Source organism: Hyperoodon ampullatus, assembly GCF_949752795.1.
Source record: "Hyperoodon ampullatus genome assembly, chromosome: 15".
NCBI lineage: Eukaryota > Metazoa > Chordata > Mammalia > Artiodactyla > Ziphiidae > Hyperoodon > Hyperoodon ampullatus.
Genome location: NC_136928.1, coordinates 48,180,107 through 48,195,380, shown reverse-complemented (window position 1 = coordinate 48,195,380; position 15,274 = coordinate 48,180,107).

Here is a 15,274-nt window from a genome sequence, read left to right as displayed (position 1 = left end):
GTGACTCTTCCAAAGAACAGAGTATAGGAAGGAAAAGTAGTTACTTGACAATGGAGAATCATGGCCGACTCCACCTTGAGCCATCGTGTTTAACATTCTCGGTGATGAGTCATGTGGTTGTCCCATATCCCCTGAGAGGATGACAGAGAAGGCACTTCATCCCTATGCTCTTGCTTCCCAAACCCACAACCCCAGTCTGATCTTGAGAGAAACATCAGAGAATACTCTCAGAACAGTCAAAGTCATGAAACATGACCTCAGGAAAGACTGAGAAGCTGCCATAGAGTAACGGAAACATAATGATTAAATCCAGTGTGGTATCTTTTTTTTTTTTTTTTTTTTGAGGTATGCGGGCCTCTCGCTGTTGTGGCCTCTCCCGTTGCGGAGCACAGGCTCCGGATGCGCAGGCTCAGCGGCCATGGCTCATGGGCCCAGCCGCTCCGCGGCATGTGGGATCTTCCCAGACTGGGGCACGAACCCGTGTCCCCTGCATCGGCAGGCAGACTCTCAACCACTGCGCCACCAGGGAAGCCCCAGTGTGGTATCTTGAATTGTATCCAGGAACAGAAAAAGGACATTTGTGGAGAAACTGGTGAAATCTGAATAAATCTGTAGTTTAGTTAGGAGTGATACACCAATGTTAATTTCTTAATTTTCACAAATATATCATGGTTAGTATAAGATATTAACATCAGGGAAATTGGATTATGGATACATGGGAACTCTGTACTATGTATATATGTATCTTTATGTAAATCCTAAAAATTCTAAAGTAAACATTTATTAAAAATTATACGCAATAAAAATTTCTAATTTTGTGATTAAAGATACTTAAAATGTCATGAGACATAAAAACTTTGCTACTATTTCCTTGTTAGCTTGGTCAATAATTAAATATATATTCAACAAGCATATATTAATATATTCGTATTTAATATATTATATATTCAACTTTTAAAAATAATTTGCACTTCTCATTAAATCAGTGTGGACGTAAATTGCCAGATTGAATTAGCAGAGTGTACATTTTACTTGATGTGGCACCAAAGTGCATTCCTGTACTACTTCCTGGGAGCCACTTATTGGGAGGCACCTTTCTTCATTTAAAAAAAAATAAAAGCCATGTCAGGTGCATCTAATTAAGGGCCCAGAGGAGTGTCAATTCTGCGTGAACTCACCATATGGCTGCAATGTGCTGTGAACACTGCATGATGATTTACATGGTGCATTTTTCTTGAGGCCTGAGTCCTAATCCCAGAGCAGAATGGTCCCCATGCTTACTAATGAAGGTTTAGTATCCTTTTATTTTATTTTACTAAGTTAAAATTTCTCCAGACACAACAGAAATCTCTTAGCTAAAAATGTGATGTTGAAATAAATTCAAATGAGGAATTCGAATGGCTGATTTTTTGCTGGTTTACTTCCTAAATATTTTTGGAAAGCAGCCTTTCCACTCTTTTGATTTGTATCCAGCCTCAAGCCTTTTAGGAGGTCTCTCTTCCCCTGTTTTGTTCTGCTTCTTCCTCCTAGTTTTAGCACATCCATCTCATTCTACCCAGAGTGGTTCATTTGCCATTTCCCCTGGTACAATTCTCTCAAAGCCACCTGATAATTATATGTTAAGTTCAAATTTCTCAGCATGACACACCAATTTTCCATGGTATAACCCCTCCTAAGCCTCTAGAGACTCTGAAAAGGAAACAGCAGCCATATCCATCGTAATAAGTTATACTCTGATATTACTAAAGAATTTATTTCCTGTATACATTGTACAGCTATGTGCTTTAGAGTCTTTCCTCTTGCTGTTCCTTTTGCTTTTTCCCTTCCTTAACTGGTAAATCACTAATTATATTTCAGTAGTCATTGGAGGTGTCCTCTCTTCTAGGAGGTTTTCTCAGCAATACTTTTCCAGCTATTCTCTTTCCCCTCTAAACAAACATTGCCTTATTTTTCTTCTCTATGTCATGCTTGGATATACCATTCTGCTGGTACCCGTCATACCACCTTTTCCTGTGCAGTGTACAAGTGTCTTTCTTTCCACTAGACAGTAAGCATCTTTTAAAAAAAAAACTAATTATACTTGATTTACAGTATTGTGTTAGTTTCAGGTGTATAGCTTCAGATTCTGTCCCATTATAGGTTATTACAAGATATTGAATATAGTGCCATGTGCCATACAGTAAATACTTATTTTATATACAGTGATGTATATCTGTTAAACCCATATTTCTAATTTATCCCTCCCTCTCCCCTTTCCCCTTTGGTAACAATATATTTGTTTTCTATAGCTGTGATTCTGTTTTGTAAATAAGTTCATTTGTATCTTTTTTTTTTAAGATTCTACATGTAAGTGATATCATGTAATATTTGTCTTTCTCTGCCTGATTTACTTCACTTAGTAGGTTGATCTGTGTTGCTGCAAGTGGCAATATTTCATTCTTTTTAATGGCTGAGTAGTATTCCATTGTGTATATGTACCACATCTTCTTTATCCATTCATCTGTCGATGGGCATGTAGGTTGTTTCCATGTCTTGGCTATTGTAAATAATGCTACTATGAACATTGGGGTGCGTGTATCTTTTCAAATTAGAGATTTCATCTTTTCTGAATATATGCCCAGGAATGGGATGGCTGGATCATATGGTCATTCTCTTTTTAGTTTTTTAAGGAACCTCTAGACTGTTTTTCACAATGGCTGCACCAATTTATATTCCCACCAACAGTGTAGCAGACTTCCCTTTTCTTCACACCCTCTCTAGCATTTATTATTTGTAGACTTTTGATGATGGTCATTCCGACCAGTGTGAGTTGATACCTCATTGTAGTTTTGATTTGCACTTATCTAATAATTAACGATGTTGAGCATCTTTTCATGTGCCTCTTGGCCATCTGTATATTTTCTTTGAAGAAATGACTTTTTAAGCATTCTGCCCATTTTTTGATTGGATTGTTTATTTTTTTTGATATTGAGTTGTATAAGCTCTTTGTATATTTTGGAAATTAAGCCCTTTTCAGTCTCATCACTTGCAAATATTTTCTCCCAGTCAATAGGTTGTCTTTTCATCTTGATTATGGTTTCCTTTGCTATGCAAAAGCTTATGTTTGATTGGGTCCCATTTGTTTATTTTTGTTTTTATTTCTTTTGCCTTGGGAGACTGATCTAAGAAGATATTACTATAGTTTATATCCAAGAATGTTTTGCCTATGTTCTCTTCTAGGGGTTTTATGGTGTCATGCCTTATATATAAATCTTTAAGCCATTTTGAGTTTATTTTTGTGTATGGTATGAGGGAGTGTTCTAAATTTATTGATTTACATGTGGCTGCCCAGCTTTTCCAACACCACTTGCTGAGGAGATTGTCTTTTCTCCATTGTATATTCTTGCCCCATTTGTCGAAGATTAATTGTCCATAGATGTGTGTATGGGTTTATTTCTGGGTTCTCTATTCTGTTCAGTATTGATCTATTGGTCTGTTTTTGTGCCAATACTATGCTATTTTGATTACTGTAGCCTTGTGGTATTGTCTGAAGTCTGGGAGAGTTATTCCTCCCGCTTTGTTCTTTTTCTTCAGAATTGCTTTGGCAAGCCTGGGTCTTTCATGGTTCTATATAAATTTTATGGTTATTGGTTCTGGTTTTGTGAAAAATGTCATGAGTAATTCAATAGAGATCTCATTAAATCTGTAGATTGCTTTTGGTAGTATGACCATTTTAACTATATTAATTCTTCTAATCCATGAGTATGGGGTATTTTTCCATTTCTTTGTATCATCTTCAATTTTCTTTATCAATGTTTTATATTTCTCAGTGTATAAGTCTTTCACATTCTTGGTCAGGTATATTCCTAGGTAATTTTTTTTTGACGCAGTTAAAAATTGTTTTGTTTTACTTTCTCTTTCTGACATTTCATTGTTGGTATAAAGATGTGCAACCAATTTCTGTATGTTAGTCTTGTATCCTGCTACCTTGGTGAGTTCACTTTTTAGTTCTGATAGTTTTTGTGTGGAGTCTTTAGGGTTTTCTGTATAGAGTATCATGTCTGCATACAATGACAATTTTACCTCTTCCCTTCTGATTTGGATATCTTTTTTTTTTTCCCTTGTCTGACTGCTGTGACTAGGACTTTCAGTACTATTTTGAATAGAAGTAGTGAGAGTGGGCCTCCTTGTCTTGTTCGAGAATTTAGCAGGAAGGCTTTCAGCTTTTCACCAATTAATAATATGTTGGCTGTGGCTTTGCCATAAATAGCTTTTATTATGCTGAGATATGCTCCTTTTATATCCATTTTGGTGAGAGGTTTTTTCTTTTTTTTCTATCATGAATGGATGTTGAATTTTATCAGATGCTTTCTCTGCATCCATTGGGATGATCATGTGGTTTTTGTCTTTTTGTTGTTGTTGATGTGTTATCACATTGATTAATTTGGGTACGTTGAACCAGCCTTGAGACCGTAGGAAGAATCCAACTTGATCATGGTGTATGATTGTTTTTATGTATTGTTGGATTCTGTTTGATAATATTTTATTAAGGATTTTTACATTTATATTCATCAAAGATATCGGCCTGTAATTTTTTATTTTTGGTTGTGTGTTTGTCTGGTTTTGGTATCAGAGTGATGGTGGCTTCATAGAATGACTTTAGGACTCCTCTTCAATCTTTTGGAAGAATCTGAGAAGGATAGGTATGAGTTTTTCTTTGTATTTTTGATAGAATTCCCCAGTGAAGTCATCTGGTCCTGGGCTTTTGTTTGCAGGGAGGTTTTTTTGTTTTGTTTTGTTTTTTAATTTCAAATTCTATTTCACTTCTGGTGGTTGGTCTGTTCAAATTATCTGTTTCTTCAGTTTTGGTGGACCATACGTTTCTAGAAACTTATCCATTTCTTCTAGGTTGTCTATTTTGTCAGTGTCTAACCGTTCATATTAATTTCTTATGATTTTAAAAAAATTTCTGCAGTATCGGTTGTTATTTCGCCTCTTTCATGTCTTATTTTGTTACTTGGGTCCTCTCCCTTTTCTTCTTGATGAGTCTGGCCAGAGGTTTGTCAATTTTGTTTATCCTTTCAAAAAACCAGCTCTTGGTTTTATTGATTTTTTTTCTATTTTTTTAATCTCTATTTTATTTATTTCCTCTCTGATTTTCATTATTTCCTTCCTTCTACTGCCTTTAGGTTTTGTTGTTTCTTCTCTTTCTAATTTTTTAGCTGGTAGGTTAGGTTGTTTATTTGAAATTTTTCTTGTTTTTTGAGGAAGACCTCAAATATAGCTGTGAACTTCCCTCTTAGGACTGCTTTTGCTTCATCCCATAGATTTTGTATGATTGTGTTTTCATTGTCATTTATCTTGAGGTATTTTAAATTTTCCTCATAGATTTCATCATTGACCCATTGTTTTTTGTTTTGTTTTTGGTGTTTTTTGTTTGTTTTTAGTAGCATGTTGTTTAGTCTCTATGTAATCATTTTTTTTCTCATTTTTTTTCCTGTGGCTAATTTCTAGTTTCTTGCTATTGTGGTCAAAGAAGATACTTGAAATAATTTTTAATGATTATAATTAAAATTATTATCATTTTTGAGGCTTATTTTGTGCCCTAGTATAAGATGATTATAATTTTTAATTATTATAATTAAAATTATTATAATTTTTATTTACTTATTTATTTTTGGCTGTGTTGGGTCTTTGTTTCTGTGCGAGGGCTTTCTCTAGTTGCAGCGAGCGGGGTCCACTCTTCCCATGGTGCACGGGCCTCTCACTGTCACGACCTCTCTTTGTTGCGGAGCACAAGCTCCAGACGCACAGGCTCAGTAGTGTGGCTCACGGGCCTAGTTGCTCCGCGTCATGTGGGATCTTCCCAGACCAGGGCTCGAACCCGTGTGCCCTGCATTGGCAGGCAGATTCTCAACCACTGCGCCACCAGGGAAGGCCAAATTATTATAATTTTTGAGGCTTATTTTGTACCCTAGTATGTTATCTATCCTAGAGAATGTTCCACACAAGCTTGAAAATAATGTGTATTCTGGTTTTTTGGATGTAGTGTCCTGTAGATATCAATTAAGTCTAACTGCTCTATTGTGTCATTTAGAGTCTCTGTTGCCTTATTGATTTTTGGTCTGAAAGATCTATTGATGTCAGTGGGGTGTTAAATTCTCCTACTATTATTGTCTTCCTGTCAGTTTCTCCCTTTATGTCTATTAGTATTTGTTTTATGTATTTAGTTCCTTCTATATTGGGTGTATATATGTTGATAAGTGTATCCTCTTCTTGTATTGATCCTTTTATCATGATACAGTGTCCTTCTTTGTCTTTCTTTATGGCCCTTGTTTTAAAGTCTCTTTTGTCTGATCTAAGTATTCCTACCCCTGCTCTCTTGTCATCTCCTTTGGCATGAAATATCTTTTTCCATCCTCTCACTTGCAATCTATGCGTGTCTTTCACCCTAAAGTTCGTCTCTTGTAGGCAGCATATTGTAGGTTCTTGTTTTATTTTCCAGCCTGTCACTCTGTGTCTTTTGATTGGAGCATTTAGTCCATTGACATTTAAGGTAATTATTGATAAGTATATGTTTATTGCCATTTTAAACCTTGTATTTCAGTTGATTTTGTATTTCTTCTTTGTTCCTTCCTTCTTTTTGTTTTTCCTTTTTATGGTTTGATGGTTTACTTTTGTATTATGCTTGAGTTCTTTTCTTACTGTTTTTTTTGTGAGTCGTTGTATGTTTTTAATTTGTGGCTACCCTTGTTTTCAATATTAACCCATAAGTACATCTCCTTGTTTTAGACTGATAGTCATGTAAGCTCAGACACATTCTAAAAGATCTACATTTTCTACTCCCCTCCCCCACATTTGTGATTTTGATGTCCTATTTTACATCTTTATTTCTATCCTTTTGCTGTTCATCGTAGTTATAATCACTTCTGCAAAATTTTTTGATTGTATTTTAATCTATATACTGGCTTATTTCAGTGATATTCAATCCTTATATATATATTTGCCTTTCCTATTGTTATATTCCTTTACCTGTATATTCTTGCTTCTTTTCTATTTAGAGAAGACATTTCAATATTTCTTTTGGGATAGGTTTAGTATTGCTGTATTCTTTTAGTTTTTGCTGTTCTGAGAAATTCTTTATCTCTCCTATTCTAAATGATAATCTTGCCAGGTAGAATATCCTCGATTGAGGTTTTTCCCTTTCAGGACTTTGAATATATTTTGCCACTCCATTCTGGCCTGCAGCGTTTCTGTAGAGGAATCAGTTGATAGCCTTATGGGGTTCCCTTGTAACTGGCTCTGTTTTTCTCTTGCTGCCTTTTCTATCAATAGTCTTTGTTAACTCGTTCATCATTTTTATTACCACGTTTTTGAACTCAGGGTCTGGTAGACTGGCAAGGTCTGTTTTATTGCTTGTTCTCTCATGGGATATCTCTTGTTCTTTTAATTGGGAGTAGTTCCTCTGCTTTTTACTTTTACTTGTATTTGTCTGACTATAAATTTAGGAGAAACAGTTACCTACTGTGGCCTTGAAAGGCTGTTTTTATGTGGGAGCATCCCTGTGTAGACTGAGTCCAATATTTTTGGTGCAAAGGGCTATATTTGGTGTGGACACCTGCCACGTTTTTCCTCAGAGTGTGCTGGCCAATGTCCCCTTGATAGGAGTTGTGTTTGGTAGTGTGGTGACCAGAGCCTGCACTCGATGTTGGGCCGGGCTTTCTCTTTGTTCTGTGGCTGTCATAGCCCTGTTGGGGGCAGTGTCTTCTCCCCACTCGTTGGAGTAGAAGCCCCCAGATCTGGTTCTAAGCTGTAATGTGGGGAGCGCAGGACTGAAGTGCTCCCTCTGGGAAAGGAGTTGCTGCGTGGTCCTCCCCAGGAGCTCTCCACCAGGAAGTGCAACTCTGTGATGCTGCCTGCCACCCAGTGTGCACACCCACAAGATCAGATTCATCTCTGCTGCAAGAGTGCCGATAGTCAGATCATGTGTCAGCCCCGCCTATCTTCGATGTGTGTACGCTCACAAAACATGAGACCCCAAAGCCCACAGAAGCTGCACCATGCTGTGAGCACACTGACAATGAGGCTTCTGTGGCGGACGCACCCACACTCCACCCTTTACTTTGATAATAGTGCTCCTGTGGTGGATCCACGCTCTGTCTCATGCATACCCCAGTTGCGGCCTGGACTATACACCCTTCAGGCTGTGTCTGAGCAGCCAAATCAAGTCCTCTCACTGTGTCTATTTGCTGAAGCCCAAGTTTCAGCACCCACCCCCTGTGCACGCCAGCAAGTGCCCATCTAGGGCTGGGAAGGCGATGACGAGAAGCCCTCAGCACCGGTCCCTCTGTATCCTGCTTTGCAGCAAGCCAGCCTGTGCAAACTCCTCTCCAGCAGATTCCAGGCCCCTGCACCTCCCTTTCTGTCCCGGCAGACCTCCCAGCCAGCGAAGGAGGTTCCAAGGTGAAGGAACCGTTCCTCTTTCACTTTTCCCTCCTAGGGGAACAGGTCATGTCCCAATTTCCTTTTTTTTTTTCTTTTCTTTAGTCCTACCCAGTTACGTGGGAATCTTTCTTAGAGCTTTAGTTGTATGAGATTTTCCTGCCCACTTTCAGTTGGTATCCTCTGAGAATTGTTCCAGGTGTAGATGTATTTTTGATGTATTTGTTGGAGGAGGTGAACTCCATGTCCTTCTACTCCACCACCTTTTTTGTGGTACACGGGCCTCTCACTGTTGTGGCCTCTCCCATTGCAGAGCACAGACTCCGGACGCACAGACCCAGCGGCCATGGCTCACGGGCCCAGCCGCTCCGCGGCATGTGGGATCCTCCCAGACCAGGGCACGAACCCGTGTCCCCTGCATCCGCAGGCGGACTCTCAACCACTGCGCCACCAGGGAAGCCCTACTCCACCGTCTTGATCTCCCTAGACAGTAAGCACCTTATTCATCTTTGTATCTCCAGGGAAGAGCACAGGGTCTGATATACAGGAGAGGCTAAAAATCTTATTGAGCTGCTCTAAACAGAAATTTCTACTCATTTAAATTAAAATAAATATTTTATTCCTCAGAGGACTCTCTATCTAGAGTCACAGTGTATCTGCAGGGCTAGGTATAAGCATTTGCCCTTTTCATACACATTGTCTACGTAATCAACAGTGGTTCAAATCTATCACTTGCCAACTTTTTCCACTTTAGTGTCAATCTCACATTTTATTTCTGCTTGAACGTCCGAGAGGGATCTAAAATAAATCCATTTTTAGAATTCTTTTTCGGCTTCTTCTGTCATGCTTGCTTAGATATCTTCAGTCCTCTGTATTCTAGGCTCTGTACTATGAGCTGAGCATACACAACTAAGTAAGACCAATTCCTGACCTCAGGGAGTTTATAGTCTGATAACGGACAATAGGGAAGAAACCATACATGCTGTGGTGGAGATAAGCACCAGGTGCTGCTGGGGAGCAGGAGCAGGGCTCCAAAATCATGGACTGTTTCCCAGGGAAGATGGCACTTGAGCCAGGATTTGAAGGATCAATGGAAGTTACGTGACTGAGGAAGGGAGTGAAGGGCATCCCAGGTGCAGAGAGAAACATCTGAGAAGGGACAGCGAATGCAAATGGTGGTGGCAGGAGGTAGCTTGATAGGTTTAGAGATCTTAAAGCAGGTGATGCGTATGGGATTAGGGATGCACATGACGCTGTGCAAGGAGAGGAGGTCAGAGATAAACGTTGAAGGCCCATGCAACTAAGTTTATGTATTTGAATTTTAGATTGACAGCATCCAGGGAGTATTGAAGCATTCTAATCACATTCATGTGTTAGAAAGGTTTCTGCAGATGCTTAGAGGGGTATGGAATGCAGAGGAATAAGGCAGAGAGAAGAAAGACAGGTTACGTGGCAGCAACAATTATCCAGACAAGAAGAGATGAGGGCATGAGTAAAAAAAGTGGCAGTAGGTGTAGAAAGTCAGGAAAAGGTAGAATTTAGAGCACTTGGTGACTAGGGGGTCAGTAGATGGGAGGTGTCTAGGATGACTCCTGGGTTTCTGACTTGGACAGTGAGGCCAGTGGTGATGCTCTTTCAAAAGACAGGGAATACAGGAGAAGGAGCAGGTCTGAGGAGGAAAATAATGTTGGGTTTCAAGCATCTTTGATTTAAGGCCCCTCTGGGCAGTCAAGTAGAAATAGCAGTTGAATACTTTCTAGCATTGGCAAAGTGGTCCTATGAAAAATAACTCTTGGAGAAGCTATTCATTTAGGTAAAATCCCTCCAAAATAAGAAAAAAGTGGGGGGGAAGCTAAGGATTGAGACCAGATGAACACCAAGATTTAAGGAAAGGAAAGAGAAAAGAGAACCCTAAATGATGAATGAGAAGGCACAAACAGAAGGTAAGAAAAAACCAGGAGAGAGTAGTAGAATGGAATCTAAAATATCAACATAAATAACAATTTTGAAAATCAAAGACATGTGTAATGAACAGTGTCAGAGACCACAGAGAAGTTAAAATAAGTTAAGGTTAAAACTATCCTCCACTGATATGATATTTTAAACTATTTGCTTAGTTTATATAAAAAACTTAATAGGCACTGTTTGAATTTTGAGATGGGCTTTAATTTGGTATGTGTAATGGTCTTTATGGCTAAAGAAGGAATTAATGTTATTACTTTTCTCAACTCACTATAATTGGAAGACTTAGTCATCACAAATGCTTGGTATTCCCAGTGTTGGTATGTGAGAAATCACGTAATTCTAAATCCTGATTTTTACGTGTTATGTATTAAAAAGATCTCCACAGAGGCTGAGAGGGGAACATATACATTTCAAAACACTCTAACGCTAGGATGTGCTCCCTTCTTTTTTGTAACCCCATTTCAGTCAGGAAATCTGCGTTCTAGACCTAAAGATGTTACTAACTAGTTGTGTACACTAGGGAAATCAGTTACTCTCTTTGGACATTTTCATTAATGGGTAAATTTACAGGATTAGGCTCTTCTGCTATGGATAAATTGAGATAAATCATGGTCTGGAAGATCTAAACCATGCTTCTTTATTGATCATCTCTACTGAATTTTTATCAGGTACACATATCCTTTCTTAGCGTTTACTTCCCAGTCTTGGTGGGAATGGGCCATTTTGTCAATACTTTCTACACCGTCTACCTCCTAAATTCCTGTTTCATCTTTACTCTACTTTTCTTCCTATTCTATCTGTTAGGCAGAGATCCGTCCTCTGTACTTTCAAAATGTGTTTTACAAATATTTATTATAGCATTTATTATATTTTAACCTAGTTACAAGAAGACGTGGTCCTTGAGGCATAGACGTTAATTATGTTTGTGTGAGTATTGCAAACATAGCACATGTCTGACACAAACCAATGTTCAGTAAATGTATAGGAATTGTTCAGGCAAAGGAGTCAGGTTTATCATGGTATCTTCTTATCAGCAGGGAGAGAGATTTCTAGCTCACTGCCCAAAACTCTGAATGAAACTGAAAGTCTATGGATCTGCAGCAGTGTACAGAGTGGCAAGAGCTCATGTGGCTTGGGACTCTATAAATGGTTTCCAGAGAAGCTTTTTTGGGAAGTTCTATTTAATTAAATGGTGAGGCAGGATCACTGACAGTGAGATCCTGGAGGGAAGCCAGTCTATCCACTTTGAAGCAAAGCATATTGAAGCGTAACTCTTCTGGGTGGGATATATGGGGAGATGGATGATAGCAGAATACCTAAACAACTGCTGGCTGATAGGCTCAAAGGCAGCAGGAGGGATGCTTTATTAAGTGCCTGCCACAGCACAGTTACAAACAGGGCAGAACCACACTGCATACAGAGAGCAATGGTAGCAAGCTGGCTTACCTAGGGAAGGTCTGAAAGGCACCATAGAAAAGCACAAATCTCAAAATGAGATCTGCCACCCTAAGCAAAGACAGACTTAGCAGGCACGTGGTATGTTGAGATCATTCATTTCCTGGTCAAATCTATGGGACCTTAGCTGGTGCATGGACACGTTTTTGTATATAATATTGTACATCACTGTGCCAGTACCAAGCTGTTAATAAGTGTTTATGGATGACGGTATATTGATCTGTTTTATAACCCATCATATAAATGGATAGTAAACTTAAAGTGTTATTTTCAGATAAACAATAGATACTGACTAGATATGCCACGTAAGATGTAAACTGTAAAACGGATTTTTTAAAAAAGGTATTACTTCTAATTCTTGATCCTTTCAGCAATTAGAATTTAATTTACCAATAAACTAAAATAATCTGACCTCATTTCCTCTCATAAATATTCTCATGTATCTCAGGTATGCTTTGGTTGTAATTGGAAATCTAGTTACAAGTATTATCTAGTTCTTTAAATATTTGTAGCTAGATATGGTAGGCTTAGCTCCCACTTATAAGAGGAATTCTGGTTAATCAAAATACCGTTAATCTTCCTTTAAGAGAAAATTTATAATGATGATAATGGAGTTTTCTATAAAAATCTTTAAAACGTGAATCATCATTTTAAAAATAAGGTCAATACAGAAATAAACAGTCAAATCATTTAATATATCTTGAGCATCTGCCATATGCAAAAGACTGTAAGTGCAGGAAAAATATAAGAATATTGAGAGAATACATGACCTCAGTATTTAGTAGGGAAGAAAAACCTGGGGACATAAATAACTGTGGTAAAACATAGAATGGGATTTATGTGATAAAAGCTATAACATTTTTCTAAATGAATAAAGTATAGTCAAGTTACAGTGATTATTTGAAGTAGTGTAATTAGGACTTAGGTAACCATTACTAGTTTAGCAAACTTTTCCAAAGCAGTGCATAAGATTCTGTGGTGAAATACAGACAAAATACATGAGACTTATCCTTCAGAGATGAGTTTATCTTACAAGACCCATTTTAATTGAGTAGAATCCCTGGAGAGTAGTCTTGATGCTCTAGAATTACAGAAAATTGTGAACAGATGCTCTGGTGGAATCTAAACAAACTTTATTGAATGTTACTTAAGCCAGAAATTATACTAATTTCTTGAATATTAGCTCTGAAACTTGTTTCATATATAAGTAGTTTAAGGCAAAAAATTAAAGAAAATATCATTTAACATAGGAAGTAACAAATATGTGAAACTTGGTGCTCTGACTGGGTATGAATTGAAAATATTAATAAATACAAAAAGGGACTTAAGTTTCTAGAGCAGCATACTTTACAGGCATATGGCAGTAGAATGAGATTTCATTCAGGGATCACTGCTTATCATTATCTCCCATTTTTCTGTTTCTCAAACTACACTTTGTGAAGAAAAGTACCACCCAGCACTAATACACTTACCCTTTGGCTCTAAAGATCCATGGAAAGTTCAGCACTAAAAATCAAACAGGGAACATTTTCTTTTTGTTATTTTCAAAAAATGGTGACAATTCTGCCTCTTCCTAAGAGCTACTGAGTAGCAGATAAAGACTATTTCAGACCGAGGTTATAATAATTACCACTTCTAATCTTTTGACAGCCCTGCCTACAGCTAAAATGCCTGGCGTAACTCACTTTCTGGCTGCAAGGTAGGAGGTTCTCATACCTGTCTATACTCAAGCTGTGCTACCTGACAACCCAAGATCTTGAAGCAACCTGGAAAATATATTCAACAAAGCAGATATTTCTCTATGTGATAGGAAACACCCAAATACCATCAAATTAATATAGTTTTTCCAAGTGTAGACCTCTGCCCTCCTGTCTCAAACATTTTGGGGACTTGCTAAAAATACTGGTTTCTAGGTTCCATCTCATTTTTACTAAATCCCAAAGTATTCCCAAGGCAGAGATCAGGAAACAAATTAATCTCCAAATGTTTAAGTTTGAGAATCCCTTATCAAAGTTGGGGGATGTTCCCATGAAAAGATCAAAAACACACAGAAAATAATTGGGAAATCCAAACAGTGTTGACAACAAAGGATATCATATATAAATGATATGCCAATAGCAAGCAGTTAACATTTCTTGAGTATAGTTCATTTAGAGCAATGCTACATTGTTCATTGTTCATATAGAAACAGCTCCCTAGTTACATTGCAGACAAACCAAATTGAGAAAGGCTTCCCAGGAGACTCATGCTTATGAAATAGAAGTACTCAGACTGAAGGAATGTATTAGATAGTTTCCTCATATAAACATGGTTAATTACTACTACATCAGAGCCTTGGGTCCTTTGCAGATGAAAAGAAAATCTAGCAATAATCCAGTACTTTACAGAAGCTGCCTTTTGAGACAGCCAGAGCTCACCTACCAGACCCCATCTCTGTCTTCTCAGTATCCTACTTTTTATATCCATTCTGGAGCCATCAGCTTTTAGAGGTCACATATGACTGTTGCCTGCTGCGACTTTGTGATTGATTCACAAAAAGTATATGGAGCATTGAATTGTGAAACTTACAGTGTTCATGAATTACTTTTGAAAAATAAGAATTTCAAACTATTTCCAACTAACCAGGAATAAATTTCCCTCACGACACTCTGAGAAACAGGAAATGGGAACAGGTGAACATCTCATCACATTCCAACAAAGCCGCACTAGGTAAAGGCTGTCTGGACATTGCCGACTTGACAAAAGCCTGTGCACACCAACTTGTCCTTGAACTTAAGATCTAAAACTGTGGTTACTGATGCACTCAGGTGACTGGTTATAAGAACCAGAGAAAATACATTCACCCTGAAGTTTCAACTAGTACCTGCATACATATAGATATTTTTATTCTATAAGGAGTAAAGAGAAAAGAAAAACAGCAACAACATGGAGCATGTGGAAGATTTTGTAATAAAAATAGAAGTTGTAAAGGATAAGCATGCTGGAGAAAAGGATCTACTATAAGAAACAAAAGACAATTTTAGACTGCATATGCTCTGTGTCCTCAATGAAATCAGTCTAACAAGACACAAAAAGTTAGATTAAGGTGGAGTTGTCATAGATAAGAAAATAAGGTAGGGAAAACCAAAAGCACAAAAGGAGAATGATCTGTATTGACTGTGTTAAGAGGAGATTTCTGTATTAGAGAAAATAAATCAATAAAGAAAAATTCAGTTAATCTTTCAAAAAATAGGAAAAAACAAACTTTAGAAATGCATTTGTTGTGGAATATAAGTACTCCTCTAAGTCTTTGAGAGGTCAGTTATACCAAACATAAATAAGGAAAAGGATGGGTGCAATTTATAATGAGAGGTCTTCTGCTCTGCAGTGTTTTCTTGACATGCCATAGACTAGGGGTCAGCAAACTGAGACAATCCAGATTGCCACCTATTTT